Consider the following 23,180-nt stretch of genomic DNA (forward strand, 5'->3'; position numbering starts at 1 on the left):
GCATTGAATTTCATTGTTGCCTATACGCGAGCATATCTCTCGGGGCGGTTCAGGAACATTTTCCCAACTTGCACTTTTCTAAGCATGATGCGCAGAGTCATCCAGACGCAGATACACGGTGCAGTAGTGCAGTATGCCCCTTCCCGAATCGACATCTGGGCAGTGGGCACAGTATATCCATTATGGCCCATTCAGTACAAACGGCATCGAAATGACGCAGAGATGAAGTCGTCCAAGGAAAAGACAGGTAGGTGTAAAGAGGAAGCGCGTGCTACGTGCTTATGGAACTTCCAGATGAACATGTCACACAAGATGCCTCGCAAACATGACTAAGAAGCACCCCGCCATTTACAAAAGCCGTGAAACAAGATCGTGTCTTTGAGGGGAACACTAAGGTGGAGCAGTGGCTCCTGCAACCAGGCAGCAAGGTGAGCACAAGCATGCAGGGGGCTTTTGCGTCCACAATCCGTTCCAAGAGCCCGAGCTCTTATAAGCAAGCTGATACTGGCTTATAGCACGACATGCTTCCTTAAAACTGGGGCTAAGAATGGTCACATCATCAGCACAAGCTAATTACGTCGACGCCTGTCGGCACAGTTCCATGTGAAGTCGGCCCAGGACGCACCTTCCCCCGCGATAGTCGTGACGCTGCCCGTCTGAGCGCCGACTACGGCAAGCAGTCCCAGCAGCGCCACCTGGACACCTGCATGGCACACGCGCAAGAGCGCGTATCTGGAAAGCGGTTCCTGGTACAGAAGAAACAAAAATAAGACGACGTTGGACAACCCTGGCGGATTGAGCAATTAATTGAAAGTGCCCGCTAGGTGAATAGGAAACGCTTACGCAGATTAGTGTTTAACACATACGTCTGAACGTCCCCTATATAGTGATATGTTACAAGATTCGACGAAGAATGTCCTGGAACACGTCTTCTCGTGCCGCGGCGTGACGGTCGAGAGTAACGAGCAACATTCCACAATAAATACAACGGATACAATGCATGTTTGTGAAAATTTTATCTTCCACGGAAGCTGTGAGCCTGTCGATGATCCCCTAAAGTCTGTACTGGTCGGTGCAAGGGGGCGACAATTCTCCAGCTTTGTCCGTGACGTTGAGTCACTCTTCTTGGGGTTCAGGACGGGGCCACGGCGAATGCATTCTTGGACACAGATGTCAACACAGGAACAAGAGGGGAGCGAAATAACTTGTAGAACTCCGCTGTTAGTCCATAGGCCCGGGAAATTTGCGACAATTCAACGGGACTCACTTCGTCTCTTGCGACTTCTTTTTGAAGGCATCAGGAATAGGTAACTGAACCAGAGATTCACTTCGTGTCCGAACGGGAACATTTCCCGCAAATATAATGGATAGATATCTGTTAGATCCACAGGATCACGGCAGGGAACACACATGTCTTGTAATGACTGAATTGGCTCGCCGTTGTCGGCCACACAGAAGTGGGCATCGTCACCCTTTCACTGTTTACAAACAGAAGGCACAACCGGAAGTTGTCTAGGGTTCCCAGCGTCAGCGGCTACAGGTGGCGCCACGCCGTGTCACTCATTTCAGGTAAATCATTTCTCTGTTTACAAATAATGAAAGGGTTTAACTTAAATGAGTGACGGGGCGTTGACGCTGGGAACTCTTGAGAACTTCCAGTTGTGCCTTCTGTTTGTAAACAGTGAAGGGGTGAATAGCAAGCAAACAAAAAAAGAAAGGGTGGACGATCAAGGGTGGAGTTGCATAGAGGGTGCGTGAGTCCGTCGGGGAGTGCAAAGGGCTAGAGAGGTCGTTGGGCAATACACGCCTCCTGCAGAAAGAGAACAAGGCTTGTTGCTGTACCGGAACGTTCGGCATAAGAACCGCCGGAGTAGAGGATGTCCGCTAGCGTGACAGAGCTGGAGTGAGGTGAGGGAGGCGGACAGCGCTCGAAGACGAAAGAGAGGTTAAGCGGTGCTCGACCCGCATCCAATCACAAATGCAGCGCAACCACCGAGTGAAGATAATGCCAGTTCCGTCCACGCCATATTAATCAGCCACGCCTCCAGCCACGTCACGAGGCGTGGCCTGTTAGTATAGCGTGTACAGAACTGGCTTTACCTGGCTTTACTTTAGCGTAGGTGGGTCCGAACCCTACCACCTGCAGTACCGTCTGAGGTTTTTCTCTGGATCCTCCGGCAGACTTTCCATAGGAATATCGGCACCAGTTCCCAGTGATGTCCGTCCAGGACGCACGGTAACCCCCCGTACCCCACTATCCTTCCCGCTGTCCTCGCTTTAATGTTTTTAGGAATAGCAAGCCGACCTTTGGTCAAGCTGACCTTAAACGTAATAAACGTTTACCCTCCCTCTCTTCGTCTGTCCACGCCTGTACGCCGTTCATAGCCGCAGTTGCTTCGCGGCGCTAACACGTTATTTGAAAAAGCAATAAAGAAAACTTTGTGGTCTCGACACGAAGCAACACATACAAAACTGAGTCCCTCGTTTTACCGGCCATTTTGCCTGAATTTTGAAGTATAGGCGCGTTGCACAGAAACTTTCCAGGTGCCCCCGCTACGAAAGCTTGGTTTGTCTCTGTTCTCCGTCGTGTTCGAGGCTCCAGTTTACCAGACATTCGTATTGCGAGGCTCCGTTATTCAAACAACCTTAGCTGTTACGGATGCGGGCTCGTTGTTCGTACTCGTGACCAAAAAATGTAAATGCATAAAGCCACAAAAACACGAGATACGTTGAATGTTTTATCAGAACGCAATGCGTTTTCCATCTCCGTGTTCCTTCATGCATGCAAAACTCTCTCTCTCTCTCTCTTTGTGATTGAGCTGGCTGAACGCAGCCCGTGCTCAGTCTTCAGGGGATCAAAATTGTCTCGAACTCCCTTTATCTTGTACAAACACATGTCCGGCCCCACTTTAATGCAGTCTTTCGATTTCTCAGGCGTTCTTGTTGCGCTGGACGCGTAGTCATTCATCGTCGGAGATTGAAGCAAACTATGATCCAGTTTGACCGACAATTTCGTATAGAAGCTATTGGCTTCCTCCTGCAGTTCCATTTTTCAACGACGCCATGTAGGTTCTCTCCGCTGGTCTCTCTTACAATGGTTAGTAGAGCTGGACTCGTACATTGTTACTCTTATGCCGTTGTGCAGTGTGGCATAATTTTGCCATGAGGGGCTTCATGTCAGAACGATTTGGATGTACTGTAGTACACTCTAAGAAGAAGAAAAAAGGAGTAAAATGGGGAGTAATTGCAGCGTCTAGTCCCCTAGACTGCAATTACTCCCTATTTTAGTCTCCTAAGCCGGAGGCGATTTAATTATGTAACACCAATACTTTCAATTACAGTGAACCGTCGTTATTATGACCATGGTCGTTCCCGAAAATTTTGGTCATAATGCGGAATTGTCATATTAACGGGGGGATTTGCAGAGGTTTCACTGCATTGTTCCCGAGGAGTATGGTCGTAAAGTGCGTATGTCAGATTATCGGGGGTCATATTAACGAGGGTTCACTGTATCACTCCCTTTTGGAGAGTGCAATTACCCTGAGAAAGGAGTCTCCTCACTACCACAAGGGAGTAACATTACTCCCTTACTCTCTCCCGGAGAGTAATATTACTCTCCAGTAGGGAGTTAAAGCGTAACCCCGCTCTCTAAAGGGAGTGAGGAGACTCCTCTTTGAGAGTAATTGTACTCTCCAAAAAGGAGTGATATATGTGGCAAGAAAAAGGAGTTAAAGTACACCCTTTGTTTAAGAGTGTACGCCGCTACACACATATACCCGTATTCACCAACTTCCTTAAACCATTGGTTTAGTGACGTCGGGTTTAAATCGATCACGTGAGACTTTCGTTCGCCAATCCTGGATCGCCACCCCATGCTCTACCACGCTGCTGTGAAGCCTATGGCACCGCGCATAGCGAGCTTCCTGCACAGCGCATGCGCATTTCACCAGAGCCTGCCAGAAGCGATGGTGACTGGGAAGCCTAATCCCCGGTTCACGAAGAATTTTTGCCGAAAGAAAACATAAAATGGCACATCTATTGCTTTCACAACGTTTACAACAAATGTTACAACGTTTCTTTTGGTTGGCATTTCTGGAGACGTTCAACCCATGTAGTATATGTATACTCCTTGCTTTTCAAGATGCCTCACGATGAGAAGACTCCTTTCGAAACGGGAACATCGAGAAGACTTGTTACCAAGGTCCTAAGTACACTCTTAAAAATGAACTTCACCGCATAGCACGCTCCTAGCCAACCATCATCTCGAATGATATCGTTATCTGCCCTGATTTGTTGAAAACGGGTGGCGTACGCCTTTTTTGTGACAATTATGAACAGCATAAGTGTCACAAAAAAGGCGTACGCCTCCCGTTTTCAACAAATCAGGGCAGATAACGATATCATTCGAGATAATGGTTGGCTAGGAGCGTGCTATGCGGTGAAGTTCATTTTTAAGAGTGTAGGTCTTAGAAATGAACTTCACCGCATAGCACGCTCCTAGCCAACCATCATCTCGAATGATATCGTTATCTGCCATGATTTGTTGAAAACGGGAGGCGTACGTCTTTTTTTTTGTGACAATTATGAACAGCATAAGTGTCACAAAAAGGATTACGCCTCCCGTTTCAACAAATCAGGGCAGATAACGATATCATTCGAGACGATGGTTGGCTAGGAGCGTGCTATGCGGTGAAGTTCACTTTTAAGAGTGTATGTCTGATAGCCATACTATGACCTTGAATCAAGAGATGTCTGCAGCAGTGAAAAGCTAATATAACATTGTGGCTGAATCACGTGGTGCGCCGTTCTCGAGAGCAATTCGAAGCAACAAAATCGTAACGAGTAAGATCTCGAACAGTTCCTCGCTGTGATTTTAATGGTTGTGATTGGATTTCAGACACTTGATTAACGAAGGCCGAGTGGTGATAGGTGCCATGTATGCGCCTCGTAGATTGAAGAACCTTAAAAGCAGCGATAGAGCTCTCGATGGGTGAACAGGTGGCGCCTGAAACACTTAGTAAACAACGGTCTCTTTACCTCACCTCGCAAGCACTCATGTAACTGGGTTGAACGCCCTTGATTGAAGGCTTCAAGCGAAGCTGTGGAAATATCGCTGACAGGTTACCACCAAAAACACACACAAAAAAAGAAAACTCTCCAGATGTCGTTAGTCCATTACCACACGCGTCGAAAAATAGCCAGCCATACCGCTCTGTGTGCACTGATCGTGAAGAAGTGGTCTTTCGGAAGTTCAAAACGGCGTTGAACTCCAATCAACTGACTACTTCATGCTCTCAATAATTATGCCGGGCCACTTATTATTTAATGTGACGCAAGTAACTCAGGCATAAGAGCGGTACTTTGGCAAAAGGGACGCCGCCGGCAAAGGAGATCCATCCTGCGTGTTAGCAGAAGTTTACACGAGCAAGCCTACTGTTTCACAATATTATGAAGCACTTTTTGGGGCTGCCTTTTTTGCAGCTCTGGATTGTTGGAGCATTATGCAGTGTGCGTCTGTCAGAGGAGAGCTCTGAGGACACCGGATGTCATTTCAGACCGCTGTTTCCGGTACACTCCGATATGGTGCGAGTGTTCAGGACGGATGTGGGGGAGCGTATATACACTTAACGACATTCTACAACCATACCTTCCCTTATAGTTACACTGTAGAGCAACAAATGCACACAGAATGTATTTCAGCTCTTGTGGGCCAACGCGATGCAAAACATCCGCGAAGTGATGTTTCGAAGTACACAGGACTCAGGGCGCGCCCTCTGCCATTAAGCTGATTCATACTGCTGCGTTTACGGTTGCGCTTGCGTGTTATGTCCGCTGGCAGCGAATCATAGCAACGGAATTAACATCCTTCCGGGTGGAAAGAAGGTACACATAAGACGCGGTACGCAGCCGTACACGCCGTAATGTGAATCAGCCTTTAGGAAACTGCGGCATCAAACTCGACGCCAACCTCCAGTAATCTTCTGCCGGGATGCAAGTTTAGCCGACGACATAATGCTCTTCCCACCGTTCAGTCTGTTCTTAGTACTGTGGCTGATGCTGAAAGTTCAAGTTGATGGCGGTGGCTGGCAGGTGTATTGCCAATATAGTGCCGACTTCTTGTGATTTCGCAGAGCTTCTTACGAGGACAACAACCGCGATCTATCCCCTATGCAATCGCGTTTTAAGTGCGTTGTGCTGCAGCGCTCTTCCCTTCCTTCCTTTTATATACTCAAACTCTTCCCCTTTTCCCTTCCCCTCCCTTCTTCCGTTTCTATATATTCAAACTCAAAGCCTTCCTCTTTTCCTTCCCCTCCCTCCTTCCCTCTTTTATAAATTCAAACTCAAACTCGCTCTTCCCAATAAAATATTGTCCCCGCGTTTCTTCCGGACGCCCCATCCGTTCCCACCTGCACTGTTAAAAATGAACTTCACCGCATAGCACGCTCCTAGCCAACCTTCATCGCGAATGATATCGTTATCTGCCCTGATTTGTTGAAAATGGGAGGCATACGCCTTTTCTGTGACAATTATGAACAGCATAAGTGTCACAAAAAAGGCGTACGCCTCCCGTTTTCAACAAATCAGGGCAGATAACGATATCATTCGAGATGATGGTTGGCTAGGAGCGTGCTATGCGGTGAAGTTCATTTTTAAGAGTGTGCTGTCGTTCATTTCGCAAACGTCCGGACTAGAGTCACTAAATAAGCTTATTTAGTGACTCGAGTCCGGACAACCCGAAAGGAAACAAGGGAAAGGGTGCAGGCTAGCTGGTGTAGATCCAGGAAGAAGACCGAGAGACACGGGCACAGAAGACTTGCACTTGCGTGTGTCTCTTGGTCTTCTTAATGAATCCGAAAGGGGCACAAATTGTGTGCACAAAAAGTGGAGCAGAAAAGGTGGGGCACAAAAAGTGCAAAAATTTCTCCTCATGGAAGAGCAAATTGTGTTTGTTTGTTTTTTTCTATCGATCATAATTCACGAACGACGCAACGGATGGCTCCGTTCGTTCTATACGTTGGTGTGAAAGTATAACGGTATCTTTCACCCGTTAAGCGTGGTCCCGTATGCCTCAGCTTTTTCGACGAGCGTGTCGCCACTGACAACACCATTCCGACTAGGACCCACAGTCCAACCGAAGAAGCTCGCGTGCTTATCGCTTGTGATCATGACGAGTCACTGCATGGAAAGCTGCTTGTCCCGTCGTAAATGTGTCGCACCATAGTCGTCTTGCGGGCATCAACAACTAGGGTTTCTTTGGCCCAGGCCTGCAGGCTGCAAATACCAGTGATTTATCCAGACCCCCTACACCCCCTAACACTCCTCGTCAAATGTTCAGTGACACCCCCCAACTTTTTCATCTGTGTACCCCACCCTGCGATTTCAGCTTTAGACACATGTCGGTAATGATATGCTAAGCTGTAATGACGTAACTATAATAATCACCCCCCCCCCCATTTTTTCCAACACCCCTCCATGCTTGGTATTCTGGATAAACCACTGGCAAATACTTTCTGTAGAAGACCGATGCTCGCACATCGATTTCTATGGCCAGTAAACACGGAACAGTTGTTTTGCTTGTCGGGGACCGTCAACACAGTCCGTCCGCACAAATTTGCATCGCCTGTGGCCTCGGGGCAAAGAGAAGTCAAAGAGGCGAACGGAAGGCTTCGACAACAGATGGCGTTGCAGTGCAAATGTCACCAAATGCCAAGGGCGGGGTCGCCTGGCACGTTTCCGGATAAACGGGTTCGGATGACACTCTCTCTAGGGAACTGTTGCCAACACTTCACGTTCAGATGCGGCTAGCAACTTACTGATAACCGCATAAAAAAACGACCAATAGCGAACTATTTAACCGTAACGAGCTGAGAACGAGAGGATAGAGAGGTAGCAATGCGAGCTGGTGGTATAGATCCATAACTTAAAAACCCGAGACTAGGGGACAAAAAAAAAGACAAACACAGACAAGGTCTCAAAACCTTGAGACCTTGTCTGTGTTTGTCGTTTTTTTTTTTTTTTTGTCCCCTAGTCTCGGGTTTTTAAGTTATGGAGCTGAGAAGTTGTTGCTTCAGCGGTGGTCCTGCGTTCTCTCTGTCTCTCTTTCGCAGATGGTCTTCAGGTACCCAAGCAGCACATCTGTGCCCAATATCGGCCCAGTGTAGGAGCAATATTCGACCAGCCAGTATTGTGCCAAGATATGCTGTGTTGCTGGGGTATGTACCACCCAGACCGCTACTATCAAAATGTCAGCAAGTACATTTCCGACAACACAGGACCGACAACGAGCTTTCCGATTAACTACGTTACGGATAAGCGGGACATTGCTCGTGAAGACGATACCATCGCTCACCCTTGCTAAGTTCACGCAAATAGTTCCGAGGACAGTTCTGCAAGGTGCCTTTTAGGAGCAGACGACAGAGATAGAATCGCTAAGAGCGAACTTAAAAGAGCGAGGCGTTATTACTTGGAAATATAACGTTGGCTAATCTCTCAGGGCGAAGATTGTAACCCGCGATCGTCGACAAATTGTGAAGCGTGACTGGATTACAGCGGTGAAACCGAAAGCGCATTTCTTTAGCAGGAGCGATGCGTTTCGTTGTGCGCCACCTGGTGGGTGGCAGCGCGCGGAAAAAACCGGGTCGTGGAGAGGACTCGGAGGGGTTGCTCTCGCTTTCGGAGGCAGAGAATGCGGAGCAGCGCAGGATGTAAGCCGGACACCGCTGCCGGTTCAGATCTCAGCGTTGGAGAACAACACACGCGCCGGCAGAGCCACGCGCACTTTCACTTGCCTCAAGTTGGATCAGTGAAAGGGAAAACTTTCTGCACAGGTGGGTTGCTGTACTTCGTCGTTATTGCTGGCAAATGCTTTCGCGGCCAACCGAAATTCTTGCAGCCCGTTGACTTTGCGGTGCGTTATTGTAAATGTTTGTTGCAAATCATATTTTTGAACGAACGGAGATACGGAATGGAAATACTAGTTAGAAATTATAACTGCAGATTTTCTTTTTCGAATGAGGTTTTATAGTAGTATTTTACAATTGCGCGCGCTACGTGAGGATGTACTGTGAAGGCCAACCCATTACATCGTGCATCACAGATAGCTATTGGAATATGCTTCATGCTGGCACACTCACCCCCGGAGAAATCGTTGATGTAAGCAGTAATCTAATATGTATACATTGTGCACCTGAGGCCTGACAGCTGCCGCATATCTCGTGTCAGAAGAGAGCTTTCTCCAAATTGGTACAGATCCGCCAACTGGAATTTTAAGAGGCCTGCGCTGATATGTACACGTTTTGGAGAAAAAAAAATAGAACATTTAAAAAAAGAAACTGCTTTGAAACTCAATTATGTGTAGTCACGTGCAGATGCTGACCCTTCTCTACATGGAAAAAAAAAAAAAAAAGAAAAGAAAGGGCCTCAAAACTGTTACTCCCGGCGGAAACGAGTCGACTGCATGATTACCATTTTCAAGCTGGAATGAGCAGACGGAAGATAACTTACGATAACGCGTGTACAGTAGCGGTTCAGATAGGCGTCACCTGGTTTCGTACTGTAAGATATCTTTCCCGTTTTTGTTTTTCTTGTCGTAGAAGTTGACAGTTTTGTGTTACATTTGCATGCCGTTTTTCTTTACTCTTTATCATTTTTTTTTAAATTCTGCGCATGTCCTACCTTATAGTTTCTGCCCTACCTAATAGTTCACGAGCACGTTTCGGTCGTGTTTTGACCGAGTTTGTTTCACGTTTACCACTTTTATTTAATCTCAATAGTGCTCCAACAAATGCAATGTGCCTCTGCTTCGACAAGATTTCGTCCGCTTTCTCGAGGGCGCACAGTGCAAGATAAATAAATAAAATGTAGATGAATGCGAATTATGAAATGTTTTCGAAGCTTAATTTTTTAATCCTCGTCACGTCTCATTAGCAACAGACGCTCTATAGCGGCAAGAAGTTCAGGACTCTCGAGTTTTAGACAAAAATAGCTTAAGGAGTGAAACTCCTTTCACCGCAACGCTGAGCTCAGGTGGGCCCAGAAACGAAGTTTGCTTTGATAGCAGGTGGCAGTTTGCACAGAGCCGATCGCGTGCTTCTCAAACCGGGTGACTTCGATCCTCGCTGACCTGACCGAGTTCGGGCACGAAATTCAGCACATATACGAGCGCACGCTGTCGACATCAGCTCCACCCTTGAGTTTATACTCTTTTCATATGATCTCTTTAAAGATGTAAACTCGGTCGCCTTGTTTTTTACACATTTTAATGTATATGACGCATATTTTACATGCAGTCGTGAACGTGTGCATTTTTAATTACCATTACATTAATTTTAATTAATTGCATTTTTAAGGTCAACTCACGCGACCTTGTTTCTATTAACGCTCAGATAGTTTATTGGAATGCTGGTGCTTTTGTTACCACAAAAGTAACGTTATAGATAGAATGCCCAAGAGTTTACAACTCCACATTTTATTTTTGTTTCCTCCTCCCCTCTAATCTAATCTAATCTAATCTAATCGCGATCTTTGGGGTAGCCGGCAATTGTGCTCAAAACACCAAAGTTTGTAATCCGCTGATTATCATTTGTGGGTAGTTCCTGTCACTCACATTTTTCTGCATTCCATTTTTTTAGTGAAAACATCTTACGAGTACACACAAACAAACAAACAAAACGAAAAGAGAGTGAGAGTGAATCCGTCTCTAGTAAAGAGTTTCAGAGCAATGCCGTGACCTTAACATTGCGCTCAAAATCAACGCGCATCAATGTAATGATAGACGTCCGCGAAAAAGGAAGAAAACGTGCGGGGGGGGGGGGGGGCAGAAAAAAATTCTCATGACCGCTATTACACAATTCATAACCATACACGGTGAGCATCTTGAGGATTACAGTTCCGGTTAATTTAGTGAAAGTTTATGATGATGATGATGATTGGGAGTTTAATGGCGCATTGACAACAAAGATCATAATGCGCCATAAACTGAGGTATGATTGAGACGGTGGTAAATTTAGTGAAAGGTCACAACGAAAAAGTGCACAAAATATATATGTACAGCAAATGATGTAACATGGAACAGAAAACAATGGTATATGTATACGTAATGGCTGAGCACCATTGAGTATCGTTTTATGTAACTCTCCAGAAGGGGCGCAAAGACAAACACGGAAAATTCGAACATCTTTCCAGTTGTCCCATCCTTAGCCTCTGCTACACATAGTTTTTTTTTATTTTTTATGGACATTTATACATTTTTCTCAGCGTTGGGAAAATTGCTTTTATTTTGTAATGCGTTACCATTGCGAATTTGTCAAGCAATTCATTACATTCCTGTTTAGTTTCCATAACCAGTGATGCATTAATGTCATTACTTTGGAGTAATGACATATTTTTATATTACTTTGGCACTATACATTTTTTCCCAGACGTCTGCAACACACTCCTATGCGGTGTTTGAAGCACGCATTGTAAAGTGAAGTTTTTTTATATATTTCGTACACATTATGGTAACGCTAATTCTGAAAAATCGTTACTTATGAACGATTTCGTCAAGAGATGAGAGCAGTATGCGAAATCTAAATGAACTCTAAATGAATGTAGTAACCTCACAAAGTAGCACCTGCGTGTCACGCCCTGTCCTCAAAGTTCTATGCATACATGATATACTGAACATATATGTGCATGAATGAAAATACTTTGACATTGAATTAAACTGACCTGTCGAATCCTAAAATCTCGCGACATGCATAAGGCAGATCTATCAAGAAAGAACCACTAATTATTTCTTGCTCTGCGTACATAGACGGCAGATTGATTAATTTTATTGCGTTGTTCCGTCAAATTTCAGCAGAGCACACGCTTACGCAGGCAGTTGCATTCAGAGGGTCACTTTTCCAAGTTTAGGGGTTACTTGTAGAATCTTGGAGTAAGTGCAAACTAGGACACTGGTAGCTGAAATTACAACCCAATTTAATTTGTCCAGTTAGGGTTCACTGCGAATGTACACAGCTTCTTTCAGAAGGTTCCTCGCCACACCCACGCAGAACAAAGCACGTGTATTGCTCACATATATCTGCGCGCATTTACGTTAAGCACGTGTGTTCACTCGTATATAGGTAACATGCACACTCTAGGGGGGGGAGGAGTAATTTTACTCTTTTTGGGGACAAAATGCATTGCCACAAAAAAATTAGTCCCTTTTGGGACTAAATGCATGGGGCTAAATGAATGTCACACGATACTGCTTTTCATGCTCTGTTCTAAGAGTCCCAGGGACGTAATTCATATGCATGAATGAAAATACTTCAATTAAAGCCTCAACAGTGATATGTCGAGCGATATAAAATCTTGGGACATGCATAAGCACAGTTTACCAAGAAAGAATCGCTAACTATTTCGTACTCTGTGTAGGTGGAAAATTGCAAAGTAGCCAAGTTATATAGCCTTATTCCATCAAATTCACGAAGAACACACATTTACGTAGAGTGTTGCAGTCAGGAGGCCATTTGTGAAGTTCAGTTACTATTTACAGCCCTGCTGGAGAGTAAATTTTGGGGTTAGGGTTACTCCCCATTTTACTCCTTTTTTCCCCTCGGGAAAAAATGGTTAGGGAAATTAGAAAAATGCTGTCTAAGAAAGAAACAACGAAACAGTTAATTGAAATCTAATTCCAGCTTCTTGCTTTCTCTTGATGCTTCCCATTTTATTCCTCTGACCCTGACATTTACTCCTTATAGCACTGAAAATAGTCCCACAATTTTCCAACCCCCTAACCTCAAAAGGACTAAAATTACCCATTTCTTTCTTGGAGTATGCACACGATGCATTTGCTGGAATCCTTTCGAAGTTTTGTTAGTATCGCCTTACAGACCACATGCATTTAAAAAGTGTTTGTAGTTTTCTTCGCTCTTATGCGATTGGCAACTGCATCGTTGAATCTTTTCCTTCCACTTCAAACGAGTATCTATCAAGCGACACTGTTCCATTCCGCAAAAGCATACCATTTCACGCTTCCCACTTTGGCAACACTGGTTTTAGATGCACGCGTTCAATTTGGATTCCGTGATTGATGCCGCCCCTCGAAATTCAAAACGCGTTCTTCTGCGATGCCAGATTCCAATTCGCCGTCGAGGACGGCCGCATGATACGAAAAAGATATGGTTCCCATTTCCGGCTGAACGTTCAGGATTATGTGCCGCTCGGGATCACCATGTTGTGAAGCTCTCCCGTTTTTCTATTGAAGACAGAATGCGACAGCTTGCATTGCTCTCTTACATTGCCATATACACTCCCATCTCAGCCGGCGGCCGACAGATGGTGTAGTCATCAGATTGTCCCGTAACCGTTAGCGTACGCGAACGCACACCAATTCGCAACTCGGCAGGTGGCTGGCATACTGCCACGCGACATCCGTACCACGCGCCCGACGTGCCCTTAGACAACGCCATATTGCAGAAGGCCTGCTTAATGCCTCCTTTCACTCCTTCGCGCGTATACGTATAACGTCCGCCAATTGCAGTAGCCAGCCAAGATGCTCACAATCGCCACAGACGATTTTGAAACACAGGCTTTCTGTGGCTACCTGTGGCTGCCTACGCGGCTGATGGCGGCTAGTTTCGATTGCGATGGCCGAAGAAAGCACGGTCGGGATTGGCGGACTTAATTGTTACATCACGTCGCTCAAGCGATCAGGCTTTGTCTGTAGGTGGTGTTGCCTGAGATATAGAGACGATCCTCCATCATCCGTATGGGTAGCCACTTGTAGCCACAGAAAGCCTGTGTTCGAAATCGTCTGCGGCGATTAGCGGAAGCAGACGACATTCACACTCTCGGTGTACACGAGCGATACTCCCCAGAATATTCCAGTGGAAGATGCGCAAGATGGCGTAGGCCTCTGCTGCCACGTGAACGCGAGAGTGAACTTCATGTGTTTTAGTGCTGTTCCGCCCATAGACAATGCTCTGCGGCTCAGCCATAAGATATTTCCTAGCAGACGACAGGGCAGGCGGTGTCGTCTGCTACGTGCGCAGTACGCTATGCTCCCGATATTCCGACGCCGTGCGAAAGACGCAGCGTAAGTTCCGCCCCGCGAGCAATTTTTGGTTTTCCTTCCACTAGAATATTCCGCGACGATGTCGGTTGTGTGACTACACGGTATATGTTCACGTGGAGAAGGAGACAGAGGAGGCAATAAACAGTTTAAGCAGGTAGCGTTTGTTGATGGGACCAATCTACACGACCTGCAACGGCGTGCAACGTGTCACCACACTGGCCCGACAAACCTTGCGTGTAAGATCACGGTATACCTGCGGGTTTTTCCTGTGTTTTCCTCAGGCGTGCGCTTTCAGACATATGTCGGCACAGTTCCCTTAGAAGTCGGCCCAGGACGCACATTCCTCCAGAGCGTCAGTCGTGACGTTGCCCACCTCTGTGAGGCCGACAACGGCAAGTCCCTTTCACCAGCATCACCACCACGGTTCCATTAGACGACCTGTATTGTCACAGATACTGCTTGCTCTACTGATTAGGCCCTGTGTGGCGTTATAGTTATCGTGTCGGAAATCAAGATGGAACGGCACACCCTAAGAAAGAGAAAGGCATAAAATTTTGAGCAACTACAGTTAGTCCTCTGTCACTTCTAATTTTAGTCTCCGAACTCTGAAATTCACTCCTCAACACTGCACATAATCCCTAAACTTCGCTCAGCCATCTGTGAGTCCCGAAAGGGAATATTGCTTGTGGCAGTGCATTTAGTCCCCCAAAAGGGATAAAATTACCCCTATTTTTCGCATGGTACAGCTTCCTTGGTAGCAGACGTATATGACTGAAATAGCACAACCTGCTCACAAGCCGCTGCACGAATTAATCGTATTTCTCGCAGACTTGGACATCGCAGATATAACAATGCGTACAAGGAGACATTATCTCGAAATACAATAACTCCAAACGAAGAGCGTCGTATACCTGAGGACAAAACACGCTTAAATAATTCCTGGGCAACTCCGCTATACGTTACACAATTTTTTACGGTCTGTACCCTTCCGTTATGCAGGATTGAAAAAGCGTTGCTGCTGCTGCCGCCGCCTTTGTTATGCAACGATAGCTAGGTTCGTTTTATTTCTGCATTCTGCACCCATTCTGTTCACTTACGCAATGAACGCGATAGAAATGAAAAAGAAAAAAAGAAGGATCGTTTCTACAAAATCCTTTCGTGCTTTATCACTGTGTTTTATGGAGCGTGGCTGAATAAACGGCACTCATTCCCTTTTGTCGTTTTCATTATGTCAAAGTTTTCTTCATTTTTTTCTTCATTAATTGAGCAACAAAGGGAGCTAGCGTAATTTAAATAATGTGACACGCATTTCTGCAAATACAGACTAGAGCTCATGAAATCCGCCTATTGTTTGCTGGTTATATAATAAAAATTGAAAAATTGAAAATGCACGGACGTGCTTCTCGCAGATGACAGAGTCGTATATTAAATGGGAATCTGGCCATTTAATAGGTCATGCCCGTCATGCCTATACCTGAAGCTCCACCCACCTTTTCAGCGTTCTGACCAATGACGTCTTGAAATACGGGGCACTATCAGTCAACCTATCCTCACTATTTGTCCCCCTATCCAACATGTGTAGCGCCATTTTGGGTGGCAAGCGGATTGGATGAGATTGAAATGGATATCTTTCGCGATCTGCAAAACTAGTGGATTTTTTGGTGCCAATTTGATTAACACCACCTAGGCTGTGCAAGGTACGCCGGGAATTGTCGTCTGCTTCCGTTGTTCTACCCCTGCCGGCAGAACCATCTGCTGGTGCACATTTTTAAAACTAAAAACACACGATTTTTTAACTAAAGCTGCATGACTATTTGGAATCGAAATGCAGTAATTCAATTTAAACTTCTTCAATACAGCGCCGTTTTTCTTCTTATTTCGCTGTTGCCGTCGTGTTCACTAGGCCTAACGACTACAACAAAAAGGGTCATTTCGAGTTAGATATCGACACCGGAGCACAAGATGGAACTGACTTTCAAGAAACTTACGGGAGGATGTACAACTCCAGCGTAAAATCATAGTAGTTTATGAAAAATAAATTTTTGTCGCGAAATTCCCACTTCACCGTGTTCGCTTTCGTCGCCATTTTGGGTGGCAGTCGAGTGTCATGGCGGATCACGTGGTAAGAAGCAAGCCAATGAGAGGTGCGCAGCTGCGCGATTGATCGGTTGAGCCTCTATGTTAGGCTCCTCGCAATGGCTAGACTCCCTTTTAATACACGGCTCTGACAGATGACTGCTGGCAACGCCACCTCGATAAACAAATTCCGATGGCTTAAACGCCGTAACGTATAGTCAATAAGAGACCGCCAATCATGAAAGTGGTTTCGGTGGCCGTAGTCACTGGTAGCCGCAGAAGGTTTCTGTTTGAAACCGTCTGCGGTGCTTAGCTGAAGCAGAAGACATCCAGACCTTTATATTTGCATCTAGGTGGCGTTGGTGCCGGGCGTTCAGCAGATGTCATCTGCGTGATAGGGATCGAATATCTTCTCTGGCGATGAAAAAAACCCACTCATTACAACTGTTGCTCCTTATCACAAAAATAATGTTGTCGTCTGCATGTTGCGCGTCGTCTGCAATTTATCGCTCGCAGACGACACCACTTGTTATGCACTTTATGCCTTCCTGACAACCATACACGTCTGTCTTACAGCGATGTTGCGTAATTCTATAACAGCAACCGGCAATTCTGTCCATCTTTCCATCTTTCCCACTGATCATCACATCTGACTCCCCCTGTCCATGGCGAGACATCAGATACGTAAGCGCTGACCGCTGAAGCGCCTCTTTCCTGCTGTCCGCTAAGTAAACCACGAAAAGCTATCTGTTTAAAACATAAAAGAAAAACGTGCACAACGGAACATTGCATCGCGTCACGCGATCCGGGTCAGACGCACAAAAATTCATTACCCACAGATCCGAAATATGAGCATCCATGTTCGAAGAAACGTGTTGCAAGAAGGGACTATTTGGTATTTCATATCTTTTGTATCGGAACTGAAGAAGCTTTATGAAAGCAGGACCGGAAAAATCCTTTCGCAAGGCAGTCTTCATTAATATTCTCTCGTTGGGCAACCTGCTAATGTCCGGTAAAACGGTTAGATTTCAAGGCTGTCGTTTCACTGGAGCTGCCGGCTATCATCTCCCTTACAGACAAACAGGGTCAACGCGCTTCAGTGCGCTGGCCCGCTTCGTAAGTATTCTTTGCGTAACGGAGTCGTCCGCTTGGTTTCTACAATTTTTTTTTTTTAACACTGCATGCCCAGCGCCGCGCCTCCGCTGCACCAGGCACCGACACAGTCACAGAACAAGTGAACTGTCCTTTATCTCATGTAAGCGTCCAATTATAAATTACTGAGACAGGCTAGTGCACGCAGACAAAAAGAACGAAAAAGCAACACACAAGCTCTGGCGTGTCAGACGATGTGATGCAAGCTCTACAATGTGCAATCGTACTTTGACAGTCTAAGGAGGTTATCAAGGCAGAAACAGTGGCAACAGTGCGTAGGTATTGTTATAGTGTAGAATTTACTAGCTCGTACTTAGTCTAAGGTGGAATTCTGACAGTTCTTTTGTTTCAAGCAAGCAGTGAAACGAGTAGTTGGTACAACCACTACACCCTACTAAAACAGAGGTGGTGGTGGTGGTGATCGTGAGGCAGCTTGCCGTTGCCGGCCTCACAGAGGTGGCGGACAACGTAACGACTGACGCCCTGGGGGAATGTGCGTCCTGGGCCGACGTCTAAGGGAACTGCGCCGATATATGTCTGAAAGCGTCTGAGGAAAACCCAGGAAAAACACCAGAACAGAACTAAAACAGAACTTCATCACATAGCACGGTAAAGGCCAACCACTGCACAGAATGATACCTTTATCACTCCCGATTTGTGGAAAGCACGGGGCGTACGCCTTTCTTTGGAACTGCATAAGTGTTCCAAAAAGGTGCACGCCTCCCGTTTTTAACCAATCAGATGGCAGAACGATGACATTCGGGACGGTGATTGGCTGAGAGCGTGCAATGTGGTGAAGTTTTTCTTTTTTGTATGGTCGTGACGACGTCCACTTCTGTGTGGCCAGCAACGGCGAGAGAGGGTAGACGAGAGAGAGGGTTAAATGAAGAGGGTACACTGTTAAAACAGAACTTCACCACATAGCACGCTCATAGCCAATCATCATTCCGAATGATATCATTCTGCGTATTGATTTGTTGAAAATGGGAGGAGGCGCCTATCTGGGACACATTATCTTGTCCCAGATTGGCACCTCCCCCTGTTTTGAACAAATCAGGACATAGAATGATATTATGCGGAATGATGCTTGGCTATGAGCGTGCTATGTGGTGAAGTTCTGTTTTAACAGTGTAGCTACCTATAAAAGTTTACCCATGCGACGCGCGATACTCACCATTTACTCAATACAGGTGGAAAGTCCCTGCGTCCACGTGGAACTCTACTTGGTACGTTTCATCATGGTAAATTTCAAACCGATTGAACGTCGCTATCCGAAGTTACATCCAAAACCTCCAAATCCCTATGGGAATCAAGATGGATCAATTTGAATCAAGATCAAACAATCGAGATGGAGGGCACGTGGGTAAACTTTTATAGGTGGCTACCCCTGTACATGACTTCCTGGCGCATGACGTCACATAGACGTTGTTAAACAGCGGTTAGACATTATAACGGTATTTTGTCTAGATGATAGTCCGTACTTCGCGAGGCAATTAAAACGGTGGTTGACACGATCAGATAAACAGAAGTTTGCTTATACATATACGCACGCTTGTTATGTCTCCCTGTTTTGTGGTCTACCCCTGATGCAATGTTTTACCATAGCCTCATAGGGGGCCATGGTTTTACACTGCCGAGCAGTTTCTTTGCACTCATGACTTTATAAGGGCATACGCTCTCAGAACAAGCGGGGGGGGGGGGGGGGGTAATGGCAGGATCGGCTCGCCGTTGTTAGCAACACAGAAGTGGGCGTCGTCACGACTATAGCAAAAAAAGAAAAAGAAAGAAAGACGGATGGAGGATAGAGGATGAAGGGTGGAAATGCGTTGAGAGTGCATGAGTTCGTCGGGGAGAGCAAAGATCAGAACTTCACCGCATAGCACGATGCACACCAACCACGAATGATAGGGTTAGCGCTTCTGATTCGAAGAGCGAGGGGGCGTACACTTTTTTGTAGCTAATTTGGAAAAGATATTTGCTACAAAAAGGCGTACGCCCCCCCCCCCTCTTTCTCTTCAAATCAGAAGCGATAATCCTATCATTCGTGGGAGTGGTTGGCGCACAACGTGCTATGCGCTGAAGTTCTGTTCTGAGAGTGTATAGTCTACTGTCTTACTGTCATCTATACATGCCTTCCTGCACCGCTTCCGGTTTGCTCCCAAAACGACATCCGGTTTTGCAGCAAACACGCTCTGCGCTAACAACTATGCCGATTGATACAGTTATCGCTTCTGATTTGAGGACAGAGAGGGTCGTGCACGCCTTTTTATGTTAATTCAAATTGCCACAAAGAGGCGTACGCCTCCCATTTTCAGCAAATCAGGAAAGTGAAAGATATCATTCAGCATGGTGGCTGGTTCCGAGCGTCCTTAGTCGCGGAAGGACCGGAAGTCTTCGTGGCACCGGAAGTTGTGACGGGGGCTTGCTTATGTGTCCCCGAGAATGTCATGTATACACTCTTAAAACTGAACTTCACCTCATAGCACGCTCCTAGCCAACCATTATCTCGAATGATATCGTTATCTGCCCTGATTTGTTGAAAACGGGGGGCGTACGCCATTTCTGTGACACTTATGCCGTTCATAATTGTCACAGAAAAGGCGTACGCCCCGTGTTTTCAACAAATCAGGGCAGATAACGATATCATTCGAGATAATGGTTGGCTAGGAGCGTGCTTTGCGATGAAGTTCATTTTTAACAGTGTATGGCGGCGTCAATCTCCATACTTTTTTCCACCAAGACACGAGGGTGTGCGATCGAGATAAAAGTGATTGCTGATTGTTTTGAGATATGGTAGGACAGAAATAGGAAGTTACTGACATTTGTCGTCACACCCGCGAAAGCTTTGAAGTCTATACTTGAGGTCTATACGCAACTGGCTGTGAATTGAAATGAAATATTTCACTCTCAAAACTCTTCTTGCGCACTGAGCCTGGTATTAAGGTGCAAATGGTCGTGCTGAAGACTAGGAGGTGGTGGGTTCGAATCCTACCACCGGCTGTGCTGTCTGAGGTTTTCCCTGGGTTTTCCGAAGACTTTCCAGACGAATGTCTGCACAGTTCGTACTGAAGTCTGCCCAGGACGCATACTAACACCACTATCTCCCACTCCTTCCTGCTGTGCTCTCTCCATCTGTCCACACTTTTACGCCGCTCATAGCCACAGTTGCTTCGCTGTGCTAACACGGAATAAAAAATAAAGTGCAAATATTTTTTCCTCGCGGAAAAAGACGCGATTGAAAGACGCCGTTACCTTGATACCAATACGAAAGGAACGTGAATCATCGGTTGCGTCGTGCGCGATTTATGAGCAAAAGACACCGCCAGTTTACGCTCTGCCTTTCCTTTCATTCTCAAGATGGCGGACATTACGGAGCGGGCTCCCTTTGGTCTCCTCAAACGATTTGTCCAATCATCGATGGAGATCGTTTGAGGAAACCAGTCAGAGCTAACGTCACCTAGATACAGAAGGTCTGCTTAATGCCTCCTCCGCAGTCTTCAGTCCGCCAATCGCAGCAGCCAGCCAAGATGTCAGCCAATCGCCGCAGCTGATTTTGACAAACAAGCTTTCTGTGGCTACCAGTGGCTGATGGCAGCTCGTTTCCATGGCTACGTACTGCCGCTGAAAGCAACGTCGTGATTGGCGGACTCTTAACTGTTACGTCACGTTCCTAAAGCGATCAGGTCTTGTCTCTAGGCGGTGTTGTCGGAACCCTGTCTGCATTGTTGCGCTTCATAATGAGGAAAGGGAAAGCTCAAATTGCGGTTTCTCTCCCTCATAACGCAAAACTGGCGTGTACGAATGACGCAACGAAATGAATACCGTTACTTTTGTAGTGGTGTCAAGGTAACGAGACGTTTTATTCTGCAAAGGGAAGTATTTCCTTTGTAGTGCCCCTAAAAGGTCCGCTTTTATCTGCGTTCTGAGGACAAGGGTCTTCTTCGCACAACTGCTCTGAGGACCTGCTCTATGCAGTTCTTGTTGAGAAGCAAAGGAAACAATCACAAGAGCTGCTGCGAAATTGAGTCCGAGATCCGTCAAGCGAATCTTATTAAACCCGACTCGTGAGCAGCACATTAAGCAGTAACAAGATCCAAATCTGTCATCCTAATTAGGGAGACCTTTTCCCCCTTTCACCTTTCTTTCTTTCCCTCGATTCTGCGCTTTCAGATTTCTTCACTTGCGCCAGTTGGATCGTTTCTTTTGTCAAATTATTTTCTCTCCGTTTGAGAAGCTGTAAGATGCATCCGTAGTTGATGATTTTCTTAAATATTAATTGCGAAATTGCAATCGCGCCCTGACTAATGAGAACTCTGGAACTGATACTCGCAAATAGCTAAAAGTTCCACTATGGCTACGGCTCCTTTTGGCTATGGTTCTATTCAGGCTACAGCTCCTTTTGGCTGGTTCTACTAAGGTTACGGCTACTATTGGCTATTGTTCTAGTAAAACTACGACTCATTTTGACTGGGGTTCCCCGTCGGCATACTGGGAAATTTACAAAGGATAAATACTGGAACGAGAATTTAGACAGCTAATTGCTCGTACTTGGGAAATGGATATACTATGCATACGTATTGGAGCGAAAGAAAACACTAGAAATGAACGTGGACCGCTGGAATGCGGTACGCCTTTTCAGACTTCACCGGGGACTATGTCAACATTTGTCTTTTAGCATCTCAGGAAGCTTGCAGAACTCCATTGAGTAACACGATCTCGAATGACATCGGTCGCTTCCCCACGACCTTTTCTGACAGTTTTTGTGACACTTCCGCAATTATAGGTTAGTTGTCACAAAAAGACGTACGTCTCATGCTTTCCACAAATAACGGTGTCATTATGTGCAATGACTGACCTTCGGCATGTTATGTGGCGCATAAGAGCACATTTCAAGAGTCGAGGCGGCAACAACTAATTCCATCTCAGGACCGTTGCTCGGTTGCCGACAGATAACGTCATTTCTAGAACTAACACAACATGAACGTCATCTGTGCACCTTGATGCGTGACATGAGCTCAAAGAGCGCCACACTGTTCATTAGCTCATTGGGAGCAATTAAAGCCCGAAATCTGAGCCGCCTTCAGCAAGCGACATGGCAACAGGAGATAGTGGGCCTACTAAAAGCAGCAGAAGGGTAATTATGCTCGACCGTTTTTTTTTACTTTGTTCTTCCTTGCGAAGGCCAAGGTTTCTTCGGCGCTACAAAAATAGCACCGATGGCAAGATTCAGTACATACGGACAGTCTCAAGCAGTACACACATTCTGCATATTTTACTTTTTCTCGCTTGACAACCAACGTGTGCAGTGTCAATGTATTAGTATAGTACTACTTGCGTGCACAGAAATATTAATATTATGTACAATGGTCGTTCAAGGTTGACCGAAACTTTTGCGCGGGAAAAATCAGTGAGTAAATGTAATACGCTACGACAGTACGTCCCTGCGCATGAGAGAAGGAAAAGGATTGGTGGTGTTGGTGCTGGCGGTGGTGATGCTGCTGCTGGTGGTGGAAGGGCTCGCCGTTGTCGGCCTCACAGAGGTGGGCAACGTCACGACTAACGCCTGGGCCGGCTTCATGGCCAGCACCACTCAGCCAGGCGAGCTGGTGGTGAAAAAGCAACGTGGACCTCACGTGGCGGCGGTGGTGGTGATGGTGAAAGGGCTGGCCGTTCTCGTCCTCACAGAGGTGGGCAACGTCACGACTGGCGCCCTGGACCGACTTCTAAGGGAACTGTAACGCGTGGGACTGCAAACACTTTCTTCGTGTTCGATATGAGGTCTTCAACATTTTTGAAACAACCACGACCTTCCTCTGCAACTCTGTGTAGCGAGTGAGCCGTGCAGGAATCTATTTTCACAGGGAAGCGCGAATGAAGGCGTATTGAATAAAACCTTCGGAGGACG

The 23,180-nt window shown here is 46.2% G+C and overlaps 1 protein-coding gene across 1 annotated transcript in view; it reads left to right on the forward strand.

The window, feature by feature from the left end:
• The first annotated feature begins 8,666 nt into the window (after positions 1-8,666).
• The window catches only part of LOC135371062 (neprilysin-1-like), a 36,883-nt gene continuing 22,369 nt past the window's right edge, over positions 8,667-23,180 (forward strand). The window contains exon 1 of the mRNA XM_064605040.1: positions 8,667-8,828. The gene's annotated coding sequence lies outside the window, so the exon portion shown is untranslated. The remainder of the gene's footprint in view (positions 8,829-23,180) is intronic.

Source organism: Ornithodoros turicata, chromosome 10 (genome assembly GCF_037126465.1).
Source record: "Ornithodoros turicata isolate Travis chromosome 10, ASM3712646v1, whole genome shotgun sequence".
In the NCBI taxonomy this organism is placed as follows: domain Eukaryota; kingdom Metazoa; phylum Arthropoda; class Arachnida; order Ixodida; family Argasidae; genus Ornithodoros; species Ornithodoros turicata.